This window comes from Mus musculus, chromosome 11 (genome assembly GCF_000001635.26).
Source record: "Mus musculus strain C57BL/6J chromosome 11, GRCm38.p6 C57BL/6J".
Taxonomy (NCBI): Eukaryota; Metazoa; Chordata; class Mammalia; order Rodentia; family Muridae; genus Mus; species Mus musculus.
The window spans coordinates 26194281-26212981 of NC_000077.6; the positions used below are offsets into that span (position 1 = coordinate 26194281).

At 42.4% G+C, this 18701-nt stretch overlaps 1 long non-coding RNA gene and 1 other non-coding gene across 2 annotated transcripts in view; one reads left to right on the forward strand and one right to left on the reverse strand.

The window, feature by feature from the left end:
- The window catches only part of 5730522E02Rik (RIKEN cDNA 5730522E02 gene), a 593731-nt gene extending 577435 nt beyond the window's left edge, over positions 1-16296 (reverse strand). Inside the window, exon 1 of the long non-coding RNA NR_027973.1 lies at positions 16211-16296. This is a non-coding gene — a long non-coding RNA (RIKEN cDNA 5730522E02 gene). The remainder of the gene's footprint in view (positions 1-16210) is intronic.
- On the forward strand, positions 7960-8068 carry Mir6372 (microRNA 6372). Its single transcript, NR_105791.1, has one exon. It is a non-coding gene; the product is annotated as a microRNA 6372 (primary transcript).
- Positions 16297-18701: the final 2405 nt, after the last annotated feature.

Consider the following 18701-nt stretch of genomic DNA (forward strand, 5'->3'; position numbering starts at 1 on the left):
TAAATTAAAATTTGTTGCACAACACACAAAGCACAAAGAATCAGTATGCACATATGTGATTAACTCTCCCACATGACATCCTAAACATAGATTGCCACATCAAACAGCTAACAGGTAAGCTGGGCTGTTCCTCAATGGAAAACATTTACCCTGGGGTAAATATCACATATCACATTTAGAATATGTGAGGCCATGCGTTCATTCTCCTGTACCAAAATAAAACCAAAACCAAACAAGAAAATAAACATTCAGGTTATTCCCATCTAAAGTCAACAAAGCATTATAATCATTTGTCTAAAGATGCTACTAAGGTTTTTATTTTATTCCATCACTAAATATTTGATAAAGAAGGAAAGCCCTATATAATATTGGCTTTTAGGTTTTAATTGTGTAAAGCCATTATTCAGACCTGACACCAGAGGTTGCATACCTTCAGGGAGTGATTGTGTTCTCCAATGCCCCACATAGAAGAACACAGAATATACATTGCATTGGTGTATCACATGGCCCACTCCACACTAGCCCATGCCAGGAAGAGGGCAGGTGCTGCCTGCCAGAAGCTTCAGTTTAATACTCTGCTATAAAAGCAATAGGAGTCTCCTGCTCATCTGAAACATAGAACCTGTAATAAAAACAGAGCAATTCAAATCTGGCACATTACCATCACGGCTGGCTTATGTACCAGCACTGGTTTGTTGTTTTGTTTTGGTTTGGTTTTTGTTTAGTTCATTTCTCTGTCTGTTTGTTTACTATGCTAGAGTCACAGACTTCATGCAGTTCTGAAACAACTCAGCTCTTCTTAGGTGAACAGTGGGATTGTGGGTAGTGGTGGATTACTACGTAGGGCATTCAATTTCCTTTCTTTTTTGAGGAAATGGATGTAATATATGCCCCAGTTGTTATTTTGGGAACTCACCTCTTCTGAGCTTATTAAATGACTTTAAGTACATAATTTCAGATAAAGTAAGACATTAACAGTTTACAGCCTGGGGAGCAGAAAAGAGAAAGGAAAGCCAGAACATATAAACACTCATTTCATCCAGGTGCATCTCACTTTAAACAATAAATGCAGCCCCAGAGTAGAGTGAAAATGAAATGCCTGTAAATTTAACATTTTAAACTAACCAAGGGTATGGTTACGTAGAGGAAGCTCACGCTTTGGCAATGTGGATCAACCAATTTGCAATTTATCAGTCTATGAAATGTGACCTTTCAGATGTATATATAAAAGCAATGTATATATGCTTCTATGTGAATATGTTCTCGCATGTAGATGTATTAAAAAGTATTCTAATAGTAATATAGTTAAGATACAAATACACTAAAGACATTGGGCTTATCTTGCTGCCCATGTTTTTGGGGGGAGGGGAAGCTTAGAGGAACACAGGAAACCTTAGCTTGAGTATGGGTGTGTTAGAGAGAGCGAGTGCTGTGCAGGAGCCCTCTGTGTCCACTTGGCTGCAAAAATTTATGTGGAGCTATTTTCAAGGCAAGGTTATGGGTTCTGGATCCTCCAGGGATGGAATGTTTTGCCCATGCATTAAATCCACATTCCCTGAGAGCCGAGTGAAAAGACTGCAGAGTGCTCTGCCAATGGCTTCTCCAGCACGGAGTTGTCTTCCTTCTTCCCCTGGCACCTGTGCTGAGGTGTGTGTTGCATTTTACAGGTGGAAATTTAAAGAAAGTGCGGGCTTTTTACTGTGCTTAGAACTTGTGAAGGTTGGGAGACTTGGGGAGATGCTGGCAGTCTAGAGAGGAGCAGCCTCACTGCATGAACAGTTAGCCGGTGTAGTCTTGAAACTGTGCTGTTTGGGAAAACCTCTAATGCTATAAAGTACCAGAAAGAAAGATTGGACTTTTTCTATAGCATTTTAAATTAGGCTGTAGCTATTTTCAACACGGGCTTTTTGGTTTTTTTTTTTTTAAGTTATTTATTATTCTAATTTGAATTCACAAGTATATATGAATACCCCAGACAGAATAAGGCCTTCTCTGCACAGAAATGCTTGTGGGGTGTAATGCACTCAGTGTATGCCCTCCTCCTTTTGATAAAAGCAGTCTATTTGAGGATGGCAAGTAAATGATTAATATTGATAAGGAACAAAAAGTTCAGCATGGAATGGATGGAAGCAGGCAGGAATCAGCAGATAACTCACACTTGGGAGCATTTCAGCCTGCACCCAATCCAGCTTTGGGCACTCTCAGCACATGCCCACGTGCCAGTGGCATCAATAACAGGATGTTCTTGGCAGTGAGCTGGTGGAAGCTCAGGGCCACCCAGAGATACCCAGATACTTAAGTCCTTCCTTCCCCAATTCCTAGACCATTGCTCAGGCAGAAAGGTCCAAGCGAACACCTTGGAGAGGATGATCCTACTCAGCATGAGTGACTCAGTAACTTTAACCCCTGCACTCTGTCCATGTCTAGAGACAGCTTGCATTGGCTTTGGCACCATAGCATTCTATGGATGGAAGAAGAGCTCAGCATTCAGTCCCTTTACCTTTGATCTGAGAAGATAAAAGTCCAGAAAACTGACATGATTTCGTAGAGAACTGACTTCAAAGTCTAGTTTTGGGTGAGCCCTCACTCCTGCAAAAGAAGACAGCATCCTCAAAGCTGTGTGAGGTGCTAGACTAGGTACTGGGCATAGGCTTAAAGGACATGGTCCTATAAGCTCTCTAAAGATGTATCTGATTCATCAGCTCTACTCAGAGCATGAAACTATTCATGAAATGGTCAATTTACCAAAGAATAAATGGGAAATACATTGAATTTGTTAAATGTACCAAGAATTCAGTTTTTAAAAAAAATATCTAGAACCTCTATGAAATTCAATTCCATGATAATTACAAGTTTCAAGGATTAATGAATTAATTTTTGAGACAGGGTCTTATATATCCCAAGATTACTTCAAACTTGCTAATGAGTCCGTGATAAACTTGAACTTCTAATCCTTCTGCCTCTGGTTCTCACAGCTGGGATTAAGTGCTGCACCGGCACAGCCCATTTGTGTGACTGTGGGGATGGAGACCAGGGTTTGTGAATGCCAGCCAAGCACCTGGACACCTGAACTGTAGTCCCAGCTGCCACGAGTTAAGTTTGGTTTTACCTGACTGATTTCTCTTTGTCTGCACAGCAACAACTCTTCGGAACTTAGTTCACTTAGATTGTAATTAATGCACAACAAATTGCCATTCGTAGGAACAAAGCCCGTTATGCTCTTGGAAGTGGTGCTCCGACTACTCTACGACCACTAATAATTTTATTACTTTTTTAATGTCACAAACAAGTGGCAAGGTGACAGAAGCCAGAGAGAGAGAGAAAAGCCACATACTGCATCTTCTAATGGATCTGTTTTCTAGTGGAATAAGTTGCATGGGACAGTTCAATGCCCCGTCACAGCATACTGAAACTTTAGTTAACTTGCTCCTATTCTTTCAAACTCAGCGCTCCTCATCCTTCCTAATGATGTGCCCTGTTAATATAGTTCCCCATCTTGTGTGTAAACCCAACACTACAATTATTTTTGTTGTTACTTCACAACTGTAATTTTGTTCATGTTATGAATTGTTATGTAAATATCTGTGTTTTCTGATGATCTTAGGCAACACCCATGAAAGGTCATTTGATTGCCTGACAAAGGGTTAAGTGTTGTTTTATTCCGCAACAGACTTGTCAGCCCAAAACACATAGCTAACATTGTGTGTGTGTGTGTGTGTGTGTGTGTGTGTTTGACACTTCAGTTGGTTTCCACATGCAGGAATAGGCTGTAGGATATCCGTTTGGTTCATCCAGTTAGCACTGAGGGCAACAGGCAAAACTAAAAAGTACTTGGATTGCAGGAACTTACCCTCTCTTTATGAATTAAGAAGTCTTCATTTGTAAGACAAGCCCAACACTACAGATCACAATAGATTACTTAAAACTCCTGAAAGCCAAAGAACTATTGTCTGAGAAAAGGCATAACACAGGGAACTGAGGCAGAGCCCAGCAGATGGTTAAAGGGCCGCAGGCCAAGTGAAGAGTAGAAAGGGCAAACACTTGGAAGTGCCCCCAAATGGCCTACTATTAATGTGTGGTCTGCAGGGGAAGCACAATAGACAGATATATGGTGAGCTGGCAAGTTGGCTGTTCCATGAGTTAATTGATACAAATCGATCGAGAATCAATTTGTGAAGAAACATGAAGGTGAGGGCCTGGACCTCCATGGCTGCTTCTTGTGCACTGGACTGCTTTTGCTTACTAACTGATGAAACAGGAAAACTGTCTACTACTAGCAAAACAAACAGCTTATAGTCAGTCTCAAAGTCTTCCCAATCAACCACCTCGATACTGCCAGTGAAACTGTGGGATTAGGTCCAGCAGGGGGGCCCCCTGGGTAAATGCACTTGCTTGCCATGTCTAATAATCTCAGTTGATCCCAAGGAGCCACATGCAAGAAGGAGTCTATTCCTACACGTTGTCCTCAGCACACCAGGACATGCACACGCCACCACTACCACCATCTACACCACATAAGTAAACAAATAATAAGAGTTCTTTAAAAGTCTAGAACAGTAGATGATTTTTCAAACATTGAAAACTATGGTCTGAAAGTTTTAGGCCATTGAAGAAGTTCCCTTCAAGTGGGCTGAGATACATATTCTCAAAGAAATATCACAGTTAAGTTTAATGCAAATCCTGTACTGCAAGGTCTCAGTAAAAGAGTTAGATACAGTGGTTTTGACTTACTGCACAAGATGCCACTTTTTCATGGTACCAAGAACCCTAGTTTGAACAAGACTCAAACATTTATATTCATATCATGTGGATGTGTCTGGCCACAGTTAATTTGAACATGTCATTTGATTCCCTGTACAGAATATCGAAAGCTCTGAGGCAGATCCAGGGAGCCTTTCTTCCTGAAACACAAGCACTCACACAATGCTCTTATTAACTATAGCTATCACATCGACACCAAACTGAAAACAGAACCTAACATTCCATCCCACCCAGTGTATGTCACATATGCCTATTATAGGACATGTGTTTCACAATCCAGAGGGAAAGAGCTACACACATCCCATACCTACACATCCAAGCAATCAAAACAACTGTAAGGCTGCTTAAGTACAACATCAAATTTTAAAAACTTAAATAACATATAAAGAAATTCTTCAGATGTTGTTTGACTACTCCAATTTTACACAATCATTAAAGTCCAAAACCACTTCTAGGTTATCTAGAGCCACCTACAGAATTGGGAGGATATTCCCAGGGTGGGAAAAAGGGTAATTATTTGGAAGTAAATTTATGTTTACATAGCCTGCCCACAGTAATCTAATGTGGATCAAATGTATAATTCTTAATTTTCCAGTAGCTGCAACCAAAGAGCTAAGAGTGAATCTACTTTTAATATACCACTTAACTCCCAATGTAGCCAAAGTAATATTTCACTAAGTAATTGACATAAACATTTCACTTTTGATATGTCTTTAAAACCTGGTGTCCTCTTCCACTGATCACAATTCTGTTTGTCAATCCACATTTCAAGAGCTCTTGGCAGCCACATGTGGCTAAGAGTCATCATCTTGGACTCATCATCTCACTTGAGTGATGTTCCTTTGAAGGTTAACAGGATTGGCTGCCTCTCTCTGGACTGAACCATGGGACTGCTTGTTACTGTGGGTCTCAGCATTAGACTGTGGCCAGATGTGTGATGAGAATGAGACGGATCAAAGAGCAACATAATAGGTCCATCATGTTCTGGGCTGTAATGCATATGGAGTATACCAATAATTAATACTTCAAAGTACTGCCTGGACTCTCCTCATGTTTGAAAAATAGTTTCTTTTACATCTGAAGGAACAAGTCACTTCTTAGGACAAGATCAGCCTCGTACTGGCTCACATAGTACTACACTTAAGTGTAGTCTCCATCTTACCTTGAGACACGACATGAGGTGAGCTTAAGCTGCTCTCTCTTGACTGGACCTCTGGCTCAGGCACTCCTCTCACTCCTCAGTACAGTCGGTGGTCCACTTTGCTTTTATTTGGTTCCACCATAGATCATGCCAAAGTCTGAACTCAGTGATCTCACTCCACGTTCCCACAGCAAACACCATATGCCACAGGGTTCTTCCTGGTTGTGACTTTTACCCCACAGTATTCCCACGAGTCTGAATTGTCCCTCTTCCTTAACCAGATAGTGAGATCCTTGAGAGTGCTTCTGTTCTCTTTCAGTCACAGCAGGGAGTATCAAATAAGTGCTCAAGTACGTTTTCCCCATGGTACAATGTCAAACACATGCAGAATGTATAATCAAGTCCATGTACTTAACGAATACTTAAAGATATGTCTAAGAAAAAAAAAGATATGTCTAAGACATCAAATCTTAACCAAAATGCATTCCAAATACATCAATTACATTTCTAGTTCTAGGCCACTGTGCTAAATGCGGAGATTCAGGAAATGTTCTCAAACATGGCAGTTAAAGCAAGGGTAAAGCTTTCCTCAAAAGAATCTGACTGCAACTCGTCTGTGGAAGTTGTTTCAGCAGACTCTGATCCAGAAGGTCACGAGTGCAGCCCAAGACTCGGCATTTTTAATAAACTCTCAAGTGGCACTACTGGTCCAAGGACCACACTTTAAATAGGAAAGACTATGGTCCAGTAGTCAGAAGACCTGAAATTCAGTTGTAACTCGTGTTGTCTGGATGGGACTCATTTCTCTTAATACTGTCGGATCTGCTTGCTCAGCTCTTAAATTGCTTGCAAGAGGAGAGTAGATGATTTCTGTATGATCTATAAGCTCCGAGTTCCACCATGTTCATATTCTGTCAGCCTACAGAGGGCAGTAGGGAGCACAGCAGCGCCTGCTCACTACAGTCATCTGGCATTACTTGCACAGCACAGCACAGCACAGCACAGCACAGCACAGCACAGCACAGCCAGTTATTTTGAAATGTTTGCAGGTGAGGTTCAGAAGTCCTTCTAAACTTCCAGAGCTGAGAACTGTACACTGCAAACATCATGTGATCATGTGTGGATGATTAACTCAACTGACTAATGTCAGTGAGGTCATAAATAAGTAAATGATGATACCTCCAGAAAAATATATTCTTATCTGGAAAACAATACAACAACAAATTGTTGTTGGCTCTAACAAATAGCTCAACACTACTGTGAAGTACAACTTCCAGCACACACACACACACACACATCGCACCACACCATACACTGCACACACATACCACACCCCACACACACAAACACATACACATCACATCCTACCATACATCACATACACACACACAAACACACACACACACACCACACATACACAAACCATACCACACCATGTACTACACACCACACAGACACATACATACCACATCACACCCTAGACCACACACACATACTATACCACACTGTAAACCACACAAGACACACACACCATACTACAACACAGACACACACACACCATTCCACACCATACAACACATACACACACACAACTACAACATAGACCATACACACACATAATTGCACACCATACAACATAGACCACACACACACACACACACACACACACACATACACACACACACATACCACACCACACCACACCACACCACACTACACCACACCACACCACACCACTCAGTGTGTCCTGCATACCTATGCCTTGGAGAAAAGCTATGCAGCATCAGCACAGGTCACCACCCTGATGCTTTTCCAAGTTTCTCAGGCCACCTTATCATCTTGACTCCTGGATCCAAATAAAAATGTAGATTTGTTTCAGATGGAGAAGACCAAAGCCAGCCATCAGGAAACCTCTGGGTATTTTGGAATTCCAAAGTGAGTTCTATTCTAGGGTCTTTGAAAATTACTTTTTTGAAATTGAAGATGTTTAAATGAAAAATTCCAAATACTTTAAAATTGTACCTCATTGGTTTTGAAAAGGCAGAAGTCTTTCATTTCTCACTACCTCTTTGAAAAGAACTGGGGAAACTTCCAGCCTTCTATCCAGGCAGTTTTGGGTTTAAGCATGCTGGTTTTCTATGTCCATCCCTTTATTGAAGGAGTGAAAAGAAGATGCCCTGAAGTAGAATTCCCCCCTAAAATATAAATTCATTTTCCCTCTCAGTGTTCGCTTTGGTCACAGTTCTCTAAAACAGATGACTTGTGTTTTCCAAATACAGCCACACAAAACTACACACAAAACTACTACAGCCACACAAAACTACACACAAAACTACTACAGCCACACAAAACTACACACAAAACTACTACAGCCACACAAAACTACACACAAAACTACTACAGCCACACAAAACTACACACAAAACTACTACAGCCACACAAAACTAGAGGAGCTGCAAGGAGCACATTCAAGATTTGAAGCAAAGGACAAAAATGACATTCTGTTCCCTTCAAAGATGTTGACACCTATCTGAGATGATTAAGCTTGTGTTCTATGAAATTAGGAACAAACAGTACTACAAGCTAGAAGAGTGTGAAAGAGTTGAGAGGAGAAAGATGCCTCGCTTCCAGCTGGGACAGGCAAATGGAAACCTAAATAAAGGCAGGAAAGATTTCATCCACAACTTCAAGGATGCCAGAGACTGGATCATTAGCCCTGAAAAGGAGACTCTATGATCAAGAGCGAGAACACAGAAAGTCACCAGATGAAAGAGTAATGAGGGCGAGCCTGATGCCAGCCAGGTGAAGAGTCCCTGGCATCCAGACTCAGATCCAGTGGCGAAGGCCAGGAAACAAAGCAAAGGCAGCAGGCAAATGGTGTAGCTTCTGCTCTGTGGGCTGGAGTAAAGTGCACACACATCACATTGCAGAAACTAAGAGCTGACAAAAATCAGTCTGTGGGGCCAGAATGGAAGTCCCGAGGGCTCAGCTGACGACTTTCTTTTACAGTTAATGGGGAATCAATGGAAGACTTTTGATTGTCTGTTTTCTATGACACTTAAGTCTGTGTTAAAGAAAACATATTTTGAGGTCAAATAGAGCACAAAAGACAGTGGGGGAGAGATCATTGGACTGAAGCAGAAGAGTACCTGAACCACAGAGCTAGAAAGGGAAAACCCAGAAAAATGCTGGAACTCTATGTGCAAGGGGAACACAGTGATAAATTTGGAGATGATGAAGTCAGTCCACCTACCCCCAGCCGGGACAGGAACTCTGGTTCACTCCTTCAAGTGAAAACTACTTACTATGAACATGATGGTGCTTGCTTAAGGTGTTCAGCCTGCCTGTTGGAACACAGTAGGCCCACATGCAGGGCCAGTGACATGAAGAATATGAAGGACAAATGTCACGTTCTGCTCTTCACACTTTTGTTAAGCTCTCAGTACTCTGCCCTCCCTCTGGTTCCCCAATAGGATGAAGCTTGGTATTCCATTTGCTAATACGACTTCTCTCTAAGTTCCTCATTTGGCAGTATTGTCTGTGTTACAGTGAAACTTTGAGCCCTGGAATTCTTGTTTCACTCTCTGCTTCTGCAGATACCCAAAACAGAATCATTAGGAGACAAACAAGATTAGCTAGAATAATGATCCCAAGAGGTGTCCATATCCTTATAATTCATCAACAGGAAGCTTTATATACCAAACTTACAATATGCTAATGGCACTTTGGAACTCTAACTAAGGTCAATGACTATGAAACTGAGAGACAATCCTCACCTATCCAAGTGTGCCCAATCAAATATTGTAAATCTTTAATTACAGTGAGTCCTTCCCGGCTGAACTTAAGGAGGCAGGACATGGAGGAGTTTTTCAGAAAGATGCAGTATTGCTATACTGGTGGCTCTGAAGGTGGAGGACAGGTAGCAGGACACGAAGTGTGGATGATCTCTGGAAAGCTGAGTCCTACAGTCCTCAGGAACAACTGCCACCCCAGTGATACTTTGATTTAAGTACAATGAAACAGACGTTAAAAGTCTTAATCTACAAAACTGAATAAATGTGCATTGTCTTATGTCACAACATTTGCAGTAACTTTCTATAAAGTGATAGAAATATATACATTACTCTTAAATTATGAATAACTAAAATTTTCTAGTAATCGTAAGAACTGAAAAAATTAATTTTTTCCAATATTCACTTGTATGTTCAAGGCACTGAGTTCCCTGTACTCTAGACTGTGTGATAGTCTTAGGATCAATGAGGCTCTTTTATATAAGCTACATTTTCAATAAAGTATGAGATGGTAAAGAAGCTTAATATTTGCTGCTTTTGCTTTCTAAGCCAAGGAGTTACTATAATTTAATCAATTACATTAAATTTTACATAATGCCCACAAGAACTCATTAAAGAAATGTGCTGGTATAAAGAAGGACCAAGCCAATAGATAGTAGAACGTCATTGTCCATACTCAGAATGATTTTCAGTGCTCCGTTTTCCCACAGCTATATTTAGACACTTTTATTTAGAAAGGGAGACTCCATGACAAACAGATTGTAGAACTATATTCCTAGTTAAAACTTCACCAAATCTTGACAACACAGCAAGGGCTTCATGTAGTAACTTTGACATGCTAATTCTACATAAGCTAAAGTCACTTTGGTGCCTTGCTGGAAATAAATAAATCCTGAATCCATAGTTTCGTTTGGGCATAAAGTTGCTCTCAAATTGCATGCATTTAGAATGTTGTAGCAGCCTTATTTATAATAGCCAGAAGCTGGAAAGAACCCAGATGCCCCTCAACAGAGGAATGGATACAGAAAATGTGGTACATTTACACAATGGAGTACTACTCAGCTATTAAAAAGAATGAATTTATGAAATTCCTAGCCAAATGGATGGACCTGGAGGGCATCACCCTGAGTGAGGTAACACATTCACAAAGGAACTCACACAATATGTACTCACTGATAAGAGGATATTAGCCCAAAACCTAGGATACCCAAGATATAAGATACAATTTGCTAAACACATGAAACTCAAGAAGAATGAAGACTGAAGTGTGGACACTATGCCCCTCCTTAGATTTGGGAACAAAACACCCATGGAAGGAGTTACAGAGACAAAGTTTGGAGCTGAGACGAAAGGATGGACCATCTAGAGACTGCCATATCCAGGGATCCACCCCATAATCAGCTTCCAAACGCTGACACCATTGCATACACTAGCAAGATTTTATCAAAAGGACCCAGATGTAGCTGTCTCTTGTGAGACTATGCCGGGGCCTAGCAAACACAGAAGTGGATGCTCACAGTCAGCTATTGGATGGATCACAGGGCTCCCAATGGAGGAGCTAGAGAAAGTACCCAAGGAGCTAAAGGGATCTGCAACCCTATAGGTGGAACAACATTATGAACTAACCAGTACCCCGGAGCTCTTGACTCTAGCTGCATATGTATCAAAAGATGGCCTAGTCGGCCATCACTGGAAAGAGAGGCCCAATGGACACGCAAACTTTATATGCCCCAGTACAGGGGAACGCCAGGGGCAAAAAGGGGGAGTGGGTGGGTAGGGGAGTGGGGGTGGGTGGGTATGGGGGACTTTTGGTATAGCATTGGAAATGTAATTGAGGAAAATATGTAATAAAAAATATTTAAAAAAAAAAAGAAAAACCAAAATAAATAAATAAATGAAGTTAAAAAAAATGCTTGTGTAGTACAATCCTACAGTTTCTCTGGGTTGCTGTATTAACAGTTTCTGCCTTTTTCTTTCCTTCTACCCAATCTTTGCACCATGCTGGCTTCACCTCTGTCTATGAATCGTGAACGGAAGAGACATTATTCCCTTGAGAGAGCTGGGTTCTCCCAAGGTTGAGTTTGTTGCCTCTATGAGCATTCAGGAGTAAGAACAAAGCCCTCATGATGCACTTCCCTGTCACTTCCAAATTCACCATCTTTCTGATTCACCTTCTTCTTGGTTCTAAGCTTGTATCCTAGTAGGAGTGGAGCACAAGCCCGAGAAAAGCTGGGGCCTTGGTCTCCCAGCTCAGTTATTAACCCCTGAGCTGACCGTATCCCCTCCACCAGAGGCTGTGCTACCTCACTGGCGCTGCGTGCTCATCTCTGAGGAGCAGGTGAGAGCCGGTGGTGATTGCAGCTGCTGCTCCTCTGAACCCTGTCTTGTTCTCAGGCCACAGTCTTTGCACTGCTGCTTTTAGTGGGTTGGGCAGGTCTGAAGACTGGGAAGTAACTGCTTTTGCAGGTAGCTCCATGTAATTTTTCACGGCCTTCCTTCGAGCTTACCACAAAACCAGCGCTTAGTTAAAAAAATGTATTTTTAATTAGGCTAACTTCATATTTTCAATTCTGTCTGCAGATTGCCAAATGCCTTGCTTTTGTTTCTCCTTTCCTAACAAAATACATATACTTAATATGCTTTCACCAACAAAGTTTCAGCAGCCTCTTTATCTTTGCATACCACAGGTCTGAGAATGCTTTATGGACTCCTGATCCAGTTCGGTCATTGAGACGGCAGAGAAGAAGAGTAAGCATTGCTCTTGTCTCTGGTGGGCGGCAAGCAGATATTTCAATGAGGTGTCTGCTTAGAATGTATCCTCTAACTTTGCAAAGATGAGAGACACCAGATTCCCAAAGAAAATAAGGCCCCCAAATATCAAGATAATTTGTGGAAAGGCTGTACTCCCACACATACATATTTCGGCAGGATTTAAGAAAATGAAATAAATGTAAAGTAAGCACTAAGGACATTGAACTTCAAGTCGGCTTGAGTTCTAACACTTCGTAATAAAAAAATAATCTGTTTACTAGAGAGCTTGGTGAATTGGGCAGACCCTGTGGTGTGGTCATGTTTCCCTGAACGGCTAAAGAAGATGACTCGAGAGAATCACCTGTTAGTGAAGACTTTTAATACTAACAAATGTGGCTGCTTTTCAAGGCAGGTGTTCTCACAGGTTTTATTTGCTTTGGAGTTTTTAGTGTAGTTAATGCTATTTTTATTCTGTTTTAACTAAGACTGTGTTTTCTTTAAAACTTGGTTCTGTGACTGAGGTTTGTTTCCAGCTATAATACCTTTTGATAACATCCTCCTTAGGGATTCTTGTTTAAAATGATCTACTACAGGGTTCTGAAAATCCTCTTCTTCCTTGCTCTGCTTCATTCTGGCTTGCACCCTTAACCCTTCAGCCAGCCCATGGGCTGTGCTTGAAAAACATAGCAGCCTTCCATAATCTGAAGCACCATCCATGATCTGGAGCACCATCCATGATCTGGAGCACCGTCCATGATCTGGAGCACCGTCCATGATCTGGAGCACCATCCGTGATCTGGAGCACCGTCCATGATCTGGAACACCATTCCTTGGCTTTTGATCATACTACTTAGTCTTGGTTTTAAAGATATAAAAGTCTACTAATTCTCTTCAAGTTAGAGAAACTTGCAAACTGCACACACTCAATCATGTCATGGGTAAAGAGATATATACATGGCTTCAGAAGGAACTCAGTTCTCTAGGCCCCCAAAGGAGGGCTATGAATTTCAAGCTCAGTAGTGATCCAGTGTCTCCTAGAGCTTTTTTATGGAAACCTAACAATTCTTTGGTTTGGGTATATCTTTGTTTGCATTAATACCTGCCAGCCAACCGACTCAGTTCCAGTGAGGTTCCACCTAAAACACTGTACATACCTCTCAATTAATTGTGTGGCTGAGTGGATAAACTTTAACTTTCTCTAGTGATTTCACCAGCATTACTAATATATTAATTGCCAACTGCTGAGATTACAGAATGATTACTGATGATTCCCAAATCACCAGGATTACAATGACCTTGGAATGTGTTACAAATTTCAAGAAAGGCAGGAAAAAATATATACTCTATAGATTTAATAGTGTAGTCTACAGACTGATTCTAAGATATGCCGATCACAAAAAAATATTCCTCACAAGGCATCTTGAGGCAAAGCCTAGGTTTTCACTGTCCCTAGCTGGCAGCCCCACAAGCCTTCAATGGAGGTCTGAATGTCATGATTTACTGTGACCATAACAGAAAGGCACACAGAAAGATAAGAGGGTGGAGGTTCTGATGATGAGCAAGAAGCCCTTAACATGTGCATGTCGTGTGTATTTCCTCTTTATGATGCCACCTCTTATTGTGTATCCTTTTGCATGTTGTAAATTCCTTAGCCAGACAGTTTTGCAACCTCAACTCATAAATGTATTGAATATCTTTTTTTATAGAAGGATCTAGCTAACCTTTTGGTTAAAAAAAATAAAAAACTAAAACCATAATGAATATTGATTAACCTTGAGAGCAAAAACATAAACTTAAAAACAATTCCTAAGTCCAAGATCCAGTTTAGCAATGTGCTAATAGCCCATAATGAAGATAGAGTCATAAGTTAATCAACCCATTAAGTTGAGATCAGAAGTGTCAACTCAAGTAGTCTACTAATTTACTGACCCTTAATGGGTCAGCAAGATCTATAATCCCAAGGCTGATCTTTTTGCCTCCACTAACATCACTTTAGAAGCCAAAGCACTTCTTCCCAGGTTGATGATCTCTGACACGGTATGAGCAGGAAGTCAACATAAAATCCATTTGTGAGAAGGAGTTCAGGGCTACTGAGTAATGGAATCTCGAGCTAACTAGTGTGGGAAGTATCTGGTAGTAGCTCCGTATGAAGCACCAGCTTTGTTTTTCTTATGTCCACACAACTGTGAAAAATAAACATGAACAGTCTTCACTGAGCTGCCATCTCCAGCAAGTCCTGGGCTGAGTTAACAAAGGTTTGTCACCGGTCAGTTCCTGTCCCATTGAGAAAGTAAATCTTAGTTTTGGAAATTTCCATTGCCACCCTCCAGACACCACCCCCCCCCCAAAAAAAAGGACCTGAGAAGCAACACGGTAAGGTGAAGGATTGAGTGTCAATGAACCACTGGGAAGTAAATCTTGCTTTATCAAAAAAGAACTGACTTTGGCTGAAGCATGCATGGTTGCTTTGTTCAACCTTTATATGATTTTTGCAAGTTAATCTATTAAATGAGTATCAATTAGAATTTTTGCCACCTTCAAGAGAAAAGGGGGGGGGGATTAGACTATGTCTTATTCCAGATGGGCCAGCAAGAAGTGTAATAAAAATTATGATTAGACACTTTATGGCTTGGAGTATAGCTCAGGGGTGGAGGAGCACTTGAGTAGTATGCACAAGGCCCTGGGTTCAATCCCCAGCAAAAATAAATGATTAATTCCATTGGATCTTATTTGTTAAAAAAAAAAAAAAACTATATGCAATTGCAATAACAATACAAGACTATTTTAACGTCATCAGCATTTTCTTTCTGGATGATAAAGCAATTCACTGTTCCATAATCTGCAGAGTAACCTGTCAGCAGTGAGATGTCAGACTCAAAAGACACATAGAAGCAAACAGATGCCCTTCTCTGCCCAGCAGACACCATCCGCTGTCATTTCTCCCCCAAACAGGACAGAGATAGGCACAGGATTAACTAAGGTCCCGAAAAGGCTGAACAAGTAAAAGGAAAAAGGCAAACAACTGGACCCACTAAACATTAAATGGGGTCTGTGGACAGGAAAATTGAGAGCTTGACAGACCCAAGGATTGCTTTTTATCTCTAAACAGGAGATATGTCAGCTATACGCACGGTGCTTGAAGGATTCCTTAAAGAAAACCCTCTTTTCTGAGAACAGAGAGCCTCTCCGTTGTTGGTGACAGCGCCTTGTATGTTTCCCTACCTGTCGCCTTTGTTTTCCTATCTTCTAAAAGGGCTGCACCAACCTCCTCACAAAGACACTAGCCTAAGAGCCTGGGCAGGAGCAAGAGTTATGTCCCTTGGTTGGAAAAGTGAACCCTGGGGCCACAGAGGCGAGGGTGCAGAGTCCTTCTTTGGTTGGCCAGTGGGCGGTGACTGCTTGCACCCACTCAGGCCCGAGGCCAGTTTGGGGGACGCGAGGGAAATAGGGGAAGCGAGGGGGCCAGATTAGGGACGGGAGGCGGGGATCAGGCCAGAGGGAGGCCGCCGTGGGGGCGGCGAGCCGAGGGGTGCAGGCACCCTGCGCGTACAGCGGCGCTCAGCGGGCTCCGGGCCACAGCTCGGGGCGGCGGGGACGGCGGAACAGCAGGGGCAGGCGAGCCCCTGCGGAGGCGGAGGGCCCAGGGCGCCCGCGGTCGCAGGGCCTCGCGGCGGCGGCGCCAGCTGCGCGGGGCGGAGGCGGGGGCGGCGCGGGGGCGCGGGCGGCGGGAGCGAGCGCGGAGGCCGCGTGGCGCCGCGTCACTTACCGGCCAGGGCGCGGGGCGGTCGCCGAGTCCTCGGGGCGCGCAGCCCGGTGTGCTCGCTCCGCCATGATTGCTTTGTTTCGCTAATTGAACCCGCGCTCGTCCCGCGCTCGCGCTCCCCGCTGCCCGGTCCCCGCGCTCGCTCGCGCCGATTTGTCTGTCTTTCCCTCTCGGTCTGTTCGGCTCTGCTGCGGCTAGCTGTGGAAGGCGAAGTTGCGGGTGCACGGTGCGGGGAACGCGGTGGTGGGTTTGTAAATACAGGTGAGGCGATCCCCAAATCTCGGCTGAGGTGTACTTGCTGGGGGTGGGGGTGGGTGCTTCTCACCCTCCCCCACGCAGGAGAGTAGCCTCCGTGGAAAGTGCCAGAACATGTACCTCTGCTCACCCCTTTCTTCCCGCCAAATTCTTAGCCACCCAAGTTCTCTGGCACATATGGACTCCACAGGAACTATCTACGTTTACTTCGAAAACCTCAAATATAAGTCCTGTCAGGCTATGGAAGGACTGCTGAACCAAGGGGCATATGGTCACTCCAAGTGACCTTCTGGAGCTACTTCAACTCCACCAAAACAAAACAAAACAAAATTCAAACTAGACCATGGGAAGTCCCACAGGAGCTTGAGGGCTCAGCTTGCCATTTCTGAAAGTACTAGTGCCTGGGACACTATTGTCCAAGTATAGAATGAGTTTAAAACTTTAGAAACATATGTTAGTATGGGAAGAAAAACTTAAGCCCATGTTCCATATCTGGTTAAGTGTGCATTAAATACTAGTTTTGACTATAGTTAATACAGACATTAGTTGGCTTAGAGTGATGTGATTTGGGGAAATAAATAAATAAATTTGGGGAAATAAATCTGAAAGAAATTTATGTCTAGGCTTATGGCCTCATTGAAAAGGCTAGTCTTCCATTCTCACTTCTATCCATACTACAATGTTGAGACCAAAACCTTTCAGTGTTCGAATTATTATCCATATCTTGCTGTAAAATCCACCTTTTATGTTATTCTTGTATCAGTCTCATTACAAAAAGTTACTGCCTTACCCATGTTTCTTTTTTTTTCTATAGAGGACTCAAAAATATCGCCCATAAGTTTGGATCAGACATTTACAGATAACATACAGATTATATGGGGACAAGAGCCATATCCAATCAAGACAAACAAATAATGTTTATTTGGTTAGTTGCTTTCCATGTCCTAACCCTATGATCAGTTAGTAGGCAGGTAAGCATTTGGACTAAAAGTAGATGAAATCATATTGTCAAGAAAGGAGAAAGCCCCCAGCACGCATTACGTTAATCCATTCTTTCAGAAAGATTCATCCCAAGTTGGAATCATTTTCCCCTACATATGATGGTTGTTAACAATCTCACCACAGTTTTTAGTGTTTCCCCAAATTCTACCTTAAATCTAACTTTATGAAACACATGCTCACTTACACTTCCCCAAGGAAGTTTCTCCTCTTGGCTTCTCTACTGGCTAATTTTGAGTGTCAACTTGACATAAGCTGGGGTTATCACAGAGAAAGGAGCTTCCGTTGGGGAAATGCCTCCATGAGATCCAGCTGTGGGGCATTTTCTCAACTAGTGATCAAGGGGGAAGGGCCCCTTGTGAGTGGGACCATCTCTGGGCTGGTAGTCTTGGTTCTATAAGAGAGCAGGCTGAGCAAGCTAGGGGAAGCCAGCCAGTAAATAATATCGCTCCATGGCCTATGTATCAGCTCCTGCTTCCTGACCTGCTTGAGTTCCAGTCCTACATCCTTTGGTGATCAACAGCAATGTGGAAAGTGTAAGCTGAATAAACTCTTTCCTCCCCAACTTGTTTCTTGGTCATGATGTTTGTGCAGGAATAGAAACCCTGACTAATACAGTGTCATATGCAAAATGCTTGAACCTCAGAATTCTTAATATTGGTAATGCTTTATATACATGGAAGGATTTCTATTTCACAAAGATTGATCTTAAAGCATCATGATTTTAGAAATTAGATGAAAATATTGTATTGATTTATCCAATGACCAACAGTGTGTAGAGAATTACTGGTTCATCATGCTAGGAACCTTACCTAATACAGCATTTTTTAAAATTTATTTATTTATTTTAGATATTTTCTTTATTACATTTCAAATTTATCCCCTTTCCTAGTTTCCCCTCGGAAAATTCCCTATACCCTCACCCCTCCCCCTGCTCCCCAATCCACCCAATCCCATTCCTGGTCCTGGCATTCCCCTACACTGGGGGATAGAGCCTTCACAGGACCAATGACCTCTCCTCCCATTGATGACCAACTAGGCCATACATCCTCTGCTACATATATAGCTAGAGCCACAGGTTCCACCATGTGTTTTCTTTGATTGGTGGTATAATTCAAAGGAGCTCTGGGGGTACTGGTTAGTTCATACTGATGTTCCTCCTATAGGGCTTCAGACCCCTTCAGCTCCCTGGGTACTTTCTCTGGCTCCTTCATTGGGGACCTTGTGCTCCATCCAATGA